The 12,047-nt window shown below is 35.2% G+C and overlaps 1 long non-coding RNA gene across 1 annotated transcript in view; it reads left to right on the forward strand.

Annotated features, from left to right (window-relative positions):
* LOC122802832 overlaps positions 1-12,047 on the forward strand; it is a 67,847-nt gene that overhangs the window by 29,051 nt on the left and 26,749 nt on the right. Inside the window, exon 2 of the long non-coding RNA XR_006364988.1 lies at positions 3,485-3,611. This is a non-coding gene — a long non-coding RNA (uncharacterized LOC122802832). The remainder of the gene's footprint in view (positions 1-3,484; positions 3,612-12,047) is intronic.

Below are 12,047 nucleotides of genomic sequence, written 5' to 3' on the forward strand. Positions count from 1 at the left end.
TAAGATGTTAACTATAGGGCCATCATGGATGCGCAGACATGTTCCACCAAGGCCTCAGAAGAGACTGTGTAAGTCCTAAACATGGCGCATTCTGACATGCATGGCTGACTCAGCCATTTGGGTGACTCATTCAATAGGATGAGTGACACACTCAATCTAACATTGTCTGTGGTGGAATGCCTGCTGGGAGATGGCCAGCATCTATGTGTCCATATAAATGCAACATCCTCTGGTGTTAGGTGATGTGGCCATGCCAGATCCCACTCCAGTAGTGCCACTATTTCCACTGCTCCATCAGTAATTGAGTTGTCCACACCCAGATGTGGTAGGCCATGGGTCATGGTCCTGGATGTAGTCAGAAACAGAGCTCATGCAACCCACATCGCTCACATTTAAGTAGTACCTCCACTTCAAATCAGGGATGTGGAAGTGATGATGGTGCAAATCCTGGTAGAGACAATTCATTTGTTTGAGAGCAACAACACTAAACTGACAACTCTACCATTCACAGCTCACACCTGTCAGACATATTAGGATGTAGTGCTAGCACAGAGCTTAATTGTGATCATGCAGTCACACACAAACATTTCACAAAAACTGCTGATACCGACCCACACACATGCAAGTGAAGAAAACCTTAATATTGATTGGGATATATCTCCTGTTACTGGCCCTGAGAATTGTTCTACTTTACTGAATGTTCTGTGCTTTGTACTCACTCACACTCATTACTTTGGTGTAAACCTTGGCTTAATGCTCCCTGTGCAAATGGTGATAAATGTGCTATGCCCTTTGTGCATTTGAGTTTTACTTAGGGTTTCATATATGCCTGATGCATTGAGTGGATAGCTATGAAAGTCTTCCTCAGTATGTTGATTATATGCATATTTAGTACATAACAGGATTTTGGATTTTTCTCAATACTTATTTTGAAAGGATTTTTTCATTTAGTATTCTAAGTCATGCATCCATACTAGTGATATTGTATTCCTGCTTATTGCTCCACTTGTGAAACTGTTGATATAATTGTCCTGTTAACTGTTTTGTGACAGGCTTGTGTTCAATTCCCACCCCTGGATGGGTGGCTTCCTTCCACTTTTCAGCTTTTAAGTTTCTCTGAAACATTCCCAAAATGAATAACTGTTAGTTATGGCAAATGTACCCTATAATTTATCAAAAGTTGTGTCTCTATTGTCACTTCTTTAGTGTGGAGACATTTTGGAACAGAGTCAAAAAACATAGCAGTTTTAAAGCAGATATTTAGAAACGCGGGAGGAACAGCACAAGATTAAAGTTAGTGTCTCAGTGGTGAAAGAGTGAAAATAGTTCAAGCGTAGGCAGCCCAGGAGAAAAATAATGAGTAGCTCAGACTGTGTAGAACTACTATGAGTGGAGGTAACACTGCCACATAGTGGTGACAGAAGGCTATGACACAAAGAGCGATTATTGTTAGAAGTAGTGTTAACTGATTCTGATGAAATGTATGATAATTGTTTTAGAATTACATTACTGGAGTATAGCTTTATTTTTTTTTCTTTTCTTCCTGTTTCTTAATTATGTTCATAGTTTATTGCACATACTAAAGTTTGTTTGTTAGGAGGCGTATGTTGAGAAACATGTGAATTGGTGACAGCATTTACTGTTCCTAAGAGCATGTTAATCCTGAGTAAGAAGTTAACATACTAAAATTCTTTGGGAAGAAGAAGAAGACGTTAAAACTTATGTGAAATGTTGCTTCTAATTTGTCAGATTTCAACCAGAGGAGGAACCAAATCAACCAATGAAAGCTGCTCAAGAAGAAAAATAGGCTGTCACTGAAAATTTGATGAATCTGCTTGAAAATCCTGTGTTTTGCAGTAAAACTATTTAGATAACTGAACAAGACTATCAATCATTCTGATTCTTCAGTAATCCACACTAAGTCTCCCCTTTCTCCTTTTATTTTATAATTAATATTATTGCTTATTCAAAGAAATACAAAGGTGATATAATAAAACCCTGGCAGCTTTCTCAGATTTCATACATCCATACCACATGCTTTGAAAGAGAGTCCTGTAGTCTAATGTTATGTCTAGTTGTTCACATATTTATTGCTGTATTCATTTTGGATGGATTATATTGTCATAAGGAAGCAAGCTCTACCTTCTATACCACTGGCAGTTTCCTAATAAGTTAGTTTGCCATAAATGTTTATCATATTGTATCACATTTGACATTGCTGTAAAAGTGCACATAAAAAAAGAAATATTTGAAACTTTTGTGACTAGATTTTATGACACATCTCAGAAGGAGTGCTTTTTATAAACCATTCATGATTTTCTGCAGGAGTTATGGGTATGTTTTAAAATGCTGTAACCTCACCCATATTTCAATTTTGGTTATTTTCTATGAAATGTTTCACCTGTTTCACCAATCATTATCTTATAATCTGAACATATATAACTGAAAAGGAAATATTGCATTATTTTTTTAAATAGGATTGGATTTATTGCAACAATATTTATCTTTAATTTCTTAAAGAGAAAATGCCATTTGGTAATTTTGAAGTATCATGATTCAGCTAAAAAAACATATACTAAAGACTGGATGACTGGGCAATGAAATCAAAATGTAAAAATGTGCTTGGTGGGTTTAGATAAGTCTATTGAATCTCATTTAATATGCTTTTTATAAAGAAATATTCCTTTAAGTATCTTTTGTCTCATGCAGATTTTGTTCAGCTTCCTGTAAATGTCTTACATTTATTATCATCATTATTATTATTATTATTATGATTATTATTATTATTATTATTATTATTATTATTATTATTATTATTATAGACATATTCCTTTACAGGGGTGACCCAGGTGCACTGCCTGGATAACTGAATTCTTCAGAGTCATACTGTAGCAAATTAATATGGAAAAATAAATGGGTACTAGAAGCAGCTTTTTAATGGCTCTGAGCCATAATACTTGGTGCTAACTACCAGACATATTGAATTTTAATTAAGAAACCATAATATGGTTGAAAAACTAAGTCACATGTAAAGTTTGGCAAACAGAATAAAAATACACACAGTGCAATTAGTTGTTGTTTACACACTTTATGATTCTGTGACCTATTTTGAATTAAAACATCTTGATTAATATCTCCCTTTCTGTCACTGGCAGTTAGTACAGAGGATTAAATGTATTGACTATTAACAAACTACCACCTATAGTCCAGGTTTTGATTCTCTAGTTCTCCATTTAGCTGCTGTCTGTTATCTCATTTAATTACTTAACCAGACAGTGCTTATAGAATGAGATTGAAAAGCTTCCGTGCAGATCTGTGCTCTGTCCTGGTCAAAAGATGTAAATAAACTGAATCTTGTTTGATGTAAAGACACAGATTTCTATTTACAGTGCATATATTTGTTGTCAGCATTAAATAGCTATTCAGGAAATTACATGTAGGCCACTGTTTTTATTAATATGATTTATGCATTTTTTGTTCTAAGGTGAAAGAGATAGAACAGAAGAAGAATTTGAAAGATGTGGACCACGGCTAAAGGGAGTTTGTTTACAAAGTTACCACTGCCCCCTAGGTTGGACTGGAGTTGATGGAATATGTGATCGTCGTTCAAGGTACACTATACAATACAATACAGCAGTTCCATATATGTAGTCTGTGAATCATAAATTCTAACATTCTAACAAAAAGTAATGAGGAAACGTCTCTGTGTGGAATATCTAAGATTCCCTACAGTTTCTTAGAGTTCAGGCACCTAATAAAAAACATAATGTGAATACCCCACCTAATAAAGGTGGTATAAATACTTTCTTTAAAAACTTTCCAATGTTTATATCCACTAATGAAAGTAGGGAAGCACAAGCAATTTGAATCTTCTTTATTAAAAACACACAAACAAGTGATCTAAATAGCAGTTGAAAAAAACAGAATAAAGTGTAGAAATTCACTATTCCATGTAGATACCTATTTTAAACCTATTTAAAAGCAGGTTTAAAAGCATGTGAGTGGTTTACTAGGTAGCTCTGTTGTTAACACACCAGTATGATATTCAACACAGTGCTGCCCTACTTCAAAAGGAGTGATTCCAGGATATGTTAAACTAAACAAAACAAAACAAAATGAAACTAAACTAAACTAAACTAAATTAAAATTTAAACTAAAAATTATGCATTAATAATTGCTAAAATTTCCTGAAAGCATTTCACTGTAGTATCAAAAAAGAAAAAGTTAACAGAAGTCTTCAAAATTCCTAAGAAAACTTTTCTACATACATTCAGAAACATGTTTTAACATTTTTTAACATAGATTGCTTTCATCTATTAGACCTGCTTTAGGTCTATGTGTCAAGTGAGGAAAGGAATGGAAAATTAAAAATTAAAAGGAAAATAACAATACATAACACTAAATTTTGTTGGGCTAAATACAATACATATTATTTAAGAAAATGTAGTACAAAACACAAATTCTAAATAAAAAACCTACCAAACACTTGATAATATATATATATATATATATATATATATATATATATATATATATATATATATATATATATATATATATATATTTGTCTACTCATCTCAAATGATAAATCTATTAAAGAATTTTAAAGTAAAATATGGTGCTGCGATAGCATTGTTGCCTCACAGTAAGATGCTGTCCGGTTCGATTCTCAGCTAGAGCCTCTTCTGTGTGGAGACAGGTGTGAATGAGCATGCCTTCATTGAATGTTGTGCATCAGGGCTGGCAACTCAGCATGTAAAAATCTGCTGCCAATCATTAGCGAACCGGAGTTCCACTGTGGCGACCCCTAACAGGGAAAAGCCAAAAGACACAACACAACAACACCTATATATGTATACATATATATATATATATATATATATGTATATATATATATATATATATATATATATATATATTTATATATATATATATATATATATATATATATACATATATAAATATATATATATATATATATATATATATATATATATATATATATATATATAAAATATCTAGTTTAAAAACAGTCACTCATGTTCACAGCAGTGATATTCGCTCAGGTCTACAATCCCTAGAGAAAATGTGTATACACGACCCGTTTAAAATTTATGAATGTTATACTATTCAATCTTATATTCTACAGTAATTGACATAACTTAACAGTTATTTAATGATAACAGATCAGTCCATTAGATAACAGGGATGGCTGTGAAATAAGAAAAAGATTATATCTGAAATACAATTCTACAGTGATATGTCACAAGATAATGTAGATGTTCCATGAAAAATCCAGAAAAATACAGATTCTTATTATTAGAGGTATGTTATATGGGAAGAAGAAGCATGTGCATAAATGAATATCTTGTAATATGTCTTGTTATTATATAGAGATCCAGTTTGCCCTATTGCTGATATTCCAGATGTTGCCTAGCTGTCATTAGAGCAGGACAAACTGGCAACCATTATTCCACAGGACCAAAAGGAAATGTATGTTTATTAGTTACAAAGATGTCATCAAAATTGAGACAAGAACCACCTTTCTTTCTTCTGCAGAAATAGCATCTCGTTTAATGTGATTTGAATATTTTATTTATTTTATTTATTTATTTAATTTTACACTGTTAACCGGAATGGTCCGACTGGACACACGTCCACGTTCAGTGGTGGCCCGGGAAGAAAAGCTCCATGGTAAGTAAAATTTTACACAATTTGTTAAAATACAGTATAAAGAGAATTTCCAAACAATATGTTAAAAATACAGTAAACAGCATAAGATATAACAAGACCTATAGATGTTAATGAATATGTTCATGAATCTTAGACTAAATCCTTTAGCAACGGGATGCCATAAAAATTATGATTCTAATGGCATAGCAAAATATTTAAGTTGTTCCACTTTCTCAAGGATATTTCATGAATTTTTTTGTGGTGGTCTAACATCTCTACACATATCATTTTCCCCTTTTTATTATACCAAACAACCATATGCAAATTGTGTTGAATACCCCCTGTCAGCATTTCTGAGGTCTGCTGAAGTGAATTTAATTTTATTGTCTCTATTGAAATGAATATAGTATAATTACAGGCAACTTAAAATTCTAGGCTTTAAGTGTTTTTCTACTTTTTTCAAGGAGGGATGACTTGGAATTAGAATTTATAAATAAGGAACTATTGTGTCAGAGAATGTCACAGAGAGGTTAAAGGTATTTGTTTATTATTATCAATATATTTTCAGAGTTTACTTTGCTGATCTTCGTGAAACTAAAATCCAGTTTTGATTTTTTCCCCAAATTACAAATAGATGAATCATGTTTCTATGACTGGCACTAGCTCTGGGTTTCAGAAAGGCTTACCACAATAAGAAGTTTTAACTCCAAAAGTTTCCACATTTTTTTTTTGTTTTTAGCACTAAGCTAACTGCCTTTGCGAGCCATTTTACACCTAGCCAATTATCCCTTGTGAGACTCAAACCCTACACCTTGTGTTTGTAAGGCAGACACCGTAGCCATTAAGCCACCTGTGGTAAGTCTGTATGATGCAGTGGCTAATCTACTGCTACTGCTTTATGCTGGCACTGACCATAGTATTGAAAGTAGCCCAGCTGGTGAAGCCACATGCAAAGGAACAGCTAGTGCTACTTAGCCATGTGCTGTCCCACAGAAATGGCAATGGCCCTTCACCCATATGAGATAGGCATGGGTCATGCAGCAACCACAGGTAAGTATCACAGAGCCATTCCTTAGAGTGTATGCATGTGTCTCTGTTTGCATATGTCTGTGTGTATTTTGAACCATGTGTGTTTGTCAGTAGGGTCATAAAAGCAGCTTCCTGGATGTGTGTGTGTGTGGGGGTGGTGGATGTGTTTGTGTCTGTATGTGTGTCGGTTTGTATCTGTGTGTGTGTTTGTGTTGAGTGAGTCGTTCTGTGAATGTCAACAAGTCTGTAGTAGCTTGTGCTTTTTTGAGAGTGCATGGATGTTCTTTTGTGAGTGTGTGTGTGTGTGTGTGTGTGTGTGTGTGTGTGTGTGTGTGTGTGTGTGTGTGTGTGTGTGTGTGTGTGTGTTTAAGTGCCTTTTCATCCATCATGCATGAAATGATAGAGGAAGTACTAGTGCTGTCAGCTCTGGTAGAATTGTATATGATTCAGAGATATAATAATGACGTGCTACAGCAGTGATTCATGCCGTTGTTCTGACTGACATTCCTGCATTAGTCAATTAATAATGGAGGGGCAAATCTTTCTGAATCCCAGGGTAGAATCCTACTATATATGAGTCAAAACTGATATTTTTGACTCACTTGTGAACATTTACTTCTGGAAAGTTAATATTTTCTGACTGTCTTTTGTTATAAGCATTTATTTCTGGAACGTTAAAGGTTTTTCTTTTACCATAAAAAGATATAAAGTGTAAGTAGATGCAGTTTGTCTTTGGAACACATGTACTGATTTTATTTCAGTGCATGTGATTGCAAAATTATTTTTTGCAGGCTTTTTTTTCAAATTCACTCCTATCAGATAAATGAAGAATCTCTGCTATTATAAAAATGAAGACTCTTAGCTGTTTTTCTCATCAAACAAATAGAAATTATGGCAGCCAAACTTTTTTTCTTTCTTCTACCAGATTTCTAACTATAAAGGTTTGCTATGCTGGATATAGAAGTACTGGAGACTATGAAGTAAATTACTTCCACCATAGCATTTCTTAATGTTTGATAGCAATTGGTTAATCATGTTACAGTTACCAGACAACTGATAAACATCAAAATCACATCAATTATTTATTCCCATCCATTGTTTATTTCTTAATCAGGGGAATTAACATGATCAGCCAACTGATTCCAGCCATGTCTTAAATAGAAGACAAAACTATATTTACATTACGTTTTCATACGCAATGACATGAAACAATCTGGTTTTAAATATACAAATGCATTCTTTCAGAAAATATGATAAATGAAAAGAAAAAGATAAAATGCAGATAATTTAAAAATAATGAATAACTCTGGCCATAGAGAGTGCAGATAAACAACAAATTCATATTACTTTGCATTACCTAGTTGTTTTGGCAGAAAAGGCAAGATGACTATTTAAAGTGCATTTTTTGGTAGCTAGTTTTTTTTTTTCATTTTCCCCTTGTTTTGCCCTTTCTCTTGGTCTGCCTTCCATCTAAAGCCTTTGTTTGGGGGTCGTACTACTCTTACTGTAAGAAAAAGTGTTTTGTAGTGTCAATTATTTTGCAACTTTATTGGGGTAAGTGAGTGTATCTTTACTCCTTCTTCTTTCTGGTTCAGCATGTTTCACCATCACAATATCGTCTCCTCTTTTATGTCTGTCATTAAATGAGAATTCATTTAGCTCTTGTAACCTCTCCCTGTAACATCACTCCTATATTTCCTTTATCACCGTAATAAGCTTTATCTGTTCCATGTCAATTAGATTGACATCCATATTCCTGAATGGAACAAGAAAGGAATACAATAATACAAATTAAACTGTCTGTTCCTGCAGGCAGTTCCAGCAAGTGTGCAGTTCAGTAACATATTGTCTTTTGATGCAACTTTCTGATATTATTCTTACAGATTAATTTCTGCTGTTATGACCAAAGTTCTTTTTCCTGATCTTCATCTTAGAGTTACATGTCCCAGCCAGCATTTCCCCCTCTTATTGTTCCTCTTAGATGAATATATCTAGACAGACAGACAAAAAGAGCAGATACAAACTCTTTCTCTCTCTCCTCACACACACACACACACACACACACACACACACACACACACACACACACACACACACACACACACACAAAGATAGATATAAATTTCCTAGCACATTCAAGTGTGTGTGTGTGTGTGTGTGTGTGTGTGTGTGTGTGTGTGTGTGCACTGCATGTGTGTTTGTATCTATAGCTTGATTGACACATACAGAGAAATCCAAAGAGATACAAATTAAAAGGTATCAACTTTATTGCTAGCATTTTAGAAGCTCTATGTTTTATATCATCTGTGAAATCCAAGCAGAAGAGAATGTTCAATAGTTAAATTAGTCATTTTCTTTCAGGGTGTATCTGGCTGAATTACAATTTAATCTGTTATTCTAGTGTGTGTGTGTTGTCATTCAGCTTTTTCCCAGTTAGGGGTCACCACAGCAGAACTCCGATCTGCTAATGATTGGCAGTAGACTTTCAAGTGCTGGCTTGCCAGGCCTAACACACAACCTTCAACAAAGGAATGCCCATTTACGCATGACAACACATAGAAGATGCTCTAACTGAGAATCTAACTGGCAATGTCTAACTGTCAGGCGACAACGCTACCGCAGCACCACCACCGCGGTCTTAATCTGTTATTCTAGTATTGTATAAAATTTGATAGACAAATTTGACAATGGTGGAAGTGTTCACCAGGTTGGGGAAGGTGTTCCATGGAGTTATTAAATTTTTGTGCTTTTGTGGATGATTGGAAAAGAACTGGACTTCAGGAAGTTATACCACTCTATAACATTACAGTATTAAATATTAGATATTATTAGCTTTCTTGGATCATAATATTTCAGAGGTAGCAAGATTTTGTGCTTTAGGTGCAAGTTAAATGGACACCCATCTTATGTTTGAGTTCATTCTTTGCATCCAGGTCATATTCTGGAACAAAAATGTTAAGTAGAACTTGAAATAAAAACAAAGAAAACAAGAAAGGGAAATGTTTTTCTGGCATTTATTTTTGTAGTGTCCCAACCACAGTGGGTATCATTAATTTATTTGAGTCAGATTTCATTGAAGATAAGTTTTTCAGCATTTTGTTGAATTGTGTTGGTTTGCTGCTTCATTTGTAATCAAACTGTGTGTTCAACAAGATGTAGTTGTTATCAGTTAATATTGTAAGTAAATGGGTATTTGTCACTCACTTACACTGCTAAAAGAGAGTTACAGTTAGGGTCAGGAAATTGAAGTGGGATAAGTGTTTTAAGGTTATAGGACGGGACATGAGAGTTAGGGACCGATAGTGATTGTGCCATTTAGGTTTATGTATCTAAATGTGAGTCTTAGGGAGTGATTGGGAAGTTTAAGAAATAGGAAGTAAGGTTTAGGGTTAGAGCGGATGTTTTGAGTGGGCTATGTATTTCGGCAGGACAAAGTCATGGGAGGGTTATGTAACCTGGGTGTGTCAGAGTAGCTGGAAGTGGGATTGTAAATTATTCGATGGATTTAGTTGTGCACAGAAGGGTGGTAGTATTAATTTATTAATTTAACATTTCTTTACTGGAAAAGTCCAACTTGGAACAAAGCCAATTTTCCTCAGAGGTCAGGGAGAAACATTCTGGATGCATGTCTTTGTAATGTGGGAGGAAACGCACATGGACAGAGGGAGGACATGCAGACTCCACACAGAAGGCACCCCAGCTGAGAAACCAGATAACCTCTTGCTGTGATGCAAAAATGCAACCACTGCACCACTGCACCATCCCAACATATGAAACCATCATCAGTTTAAATAGATTCATTCTACTGGCAAATATCTGCTACAGCAGAATGTCTGAAAGAAATCATTTTGCTTCCCAATAAACTAGCAAATAATCATAAATATGGATTAGTAATGTTGTGGAATCATTTAAGGATATTAATTTTGGAAGTGCTGGTCTTGTTATGCAAACAACTCAATACATCTTTTTGACATATTCATGGAGAACAGGGTGAGTACTTTCTCTGCTAGAAGACTTAGTATTTCTGATACACCAAGGCCTATGCTGGTGTCCTCACTATATGCCCCGTGAATTATTTTTTGATGTACCTGATAAAAGCTTTGTCTGAATTTCTAAAATATTATATGAATCCACCAGCTGATTGAAATATGGTTTTGAAATGCAATATTGAAAGGAGGATTTTTTTTTCCTCTAACCCAGACATTTGCTATACAGGCTTTTAAGTATTATTTGCTTTGCATGTGTATTAAAAAACCCATGCAAACCCTTAAACTCTACAAGGAAGGAATTCTCATTACTGTCCCTTTGTGAGATATTCTGATATTACTTTTCAGTTTCCAGCTGCCTGCATGGTATACAAGGGTAAAAGCATGACTATGACTGGGATTACTTTATTTTCACTAGTGGCAATGGCAGGGTTCATATTACGTTATCGAAAGGTAACATAATTGAACACCCAAAATGTCAAAAAGGCCACATTTCAAAGCTTTTATTGTGGAGGGCTGTGCCAACCACAACCCCCACTAAATATATATTCTAACTCCGAGATCCCACTACAGTGAGGAAAGGGCAAAGATCCCAATTGTCACTGTACTGTGATCCCACAATGCGATCTTCAAAATGCGGCCGTTTCAAAGTTCTGAGCGTTCGATTACGTTATCTTTCAATAACGTAATAGGAACCCGCATGGGCACTTGACATTCTGGGAAATAGCATGCAATATCCATTGCCAGTTTGCCCTTACTGGGGCAGAGAGCCTGAAAGTTACAGTTCTTGCAGCAGTTCTACCCAGCCAGTGGAGGTTTTTTATGGCTGCTCTCCAATAGACTGGGGATGTAGGTTTGCTCCACCAAACCAGTTATAGTAATACTCACAGAAAGAGGGAGAGAATGTGGACAAGCAACCAGGGGCATATCAGGACCTCACTGTGACACAAGTGCTTATCATACTATCAAGGGGGTAGGGTAAGGATGTAATCGATAAGTACACTGCCATCCTCATCAGTGAGGTCACTCTTTGGGTCTGTGGGCTGTTAAAAAGAGTGGCAGTGGTATTAAGGTATGGCGGAGGTAAGACAGACAATCCATTCAGTGGAATCTAAGGTTTGAAGGGCTAGGATGAAGCCAATACAATCCCCTCCCCTGTAGGCCAATGGGTTGTGACTAAGACAGACTGAGGCAGGGATTAAGCAAGCAATACTGTTGCATTAGGCTACAGGAGTCTACTGATAGTCTGCAGACAGTAGGGACAAGCAGCCTTCATATTTTTCTGGATGATAGCCCCCTTTATTTTTTATTTATTTTATTTTACATTTGTTAACCAGGATTGTCCGACTGGACAGGGTC

Source organism: Protopterus annectens, chromosome 5.part0 (assembly GCF_019279795.1).
Source record: "Protopterus annectens isolate FY-2018-M chromosome 5.part0, PAN1.0, whole genome shotgun sequence".
Classification (NCBI taxonomy): domain Eukaryota; kingdom Metazoa; phylum Chordata; order Ceratodontiformes; family Protopteridae; genus Protopterus; species Protopterus annectens.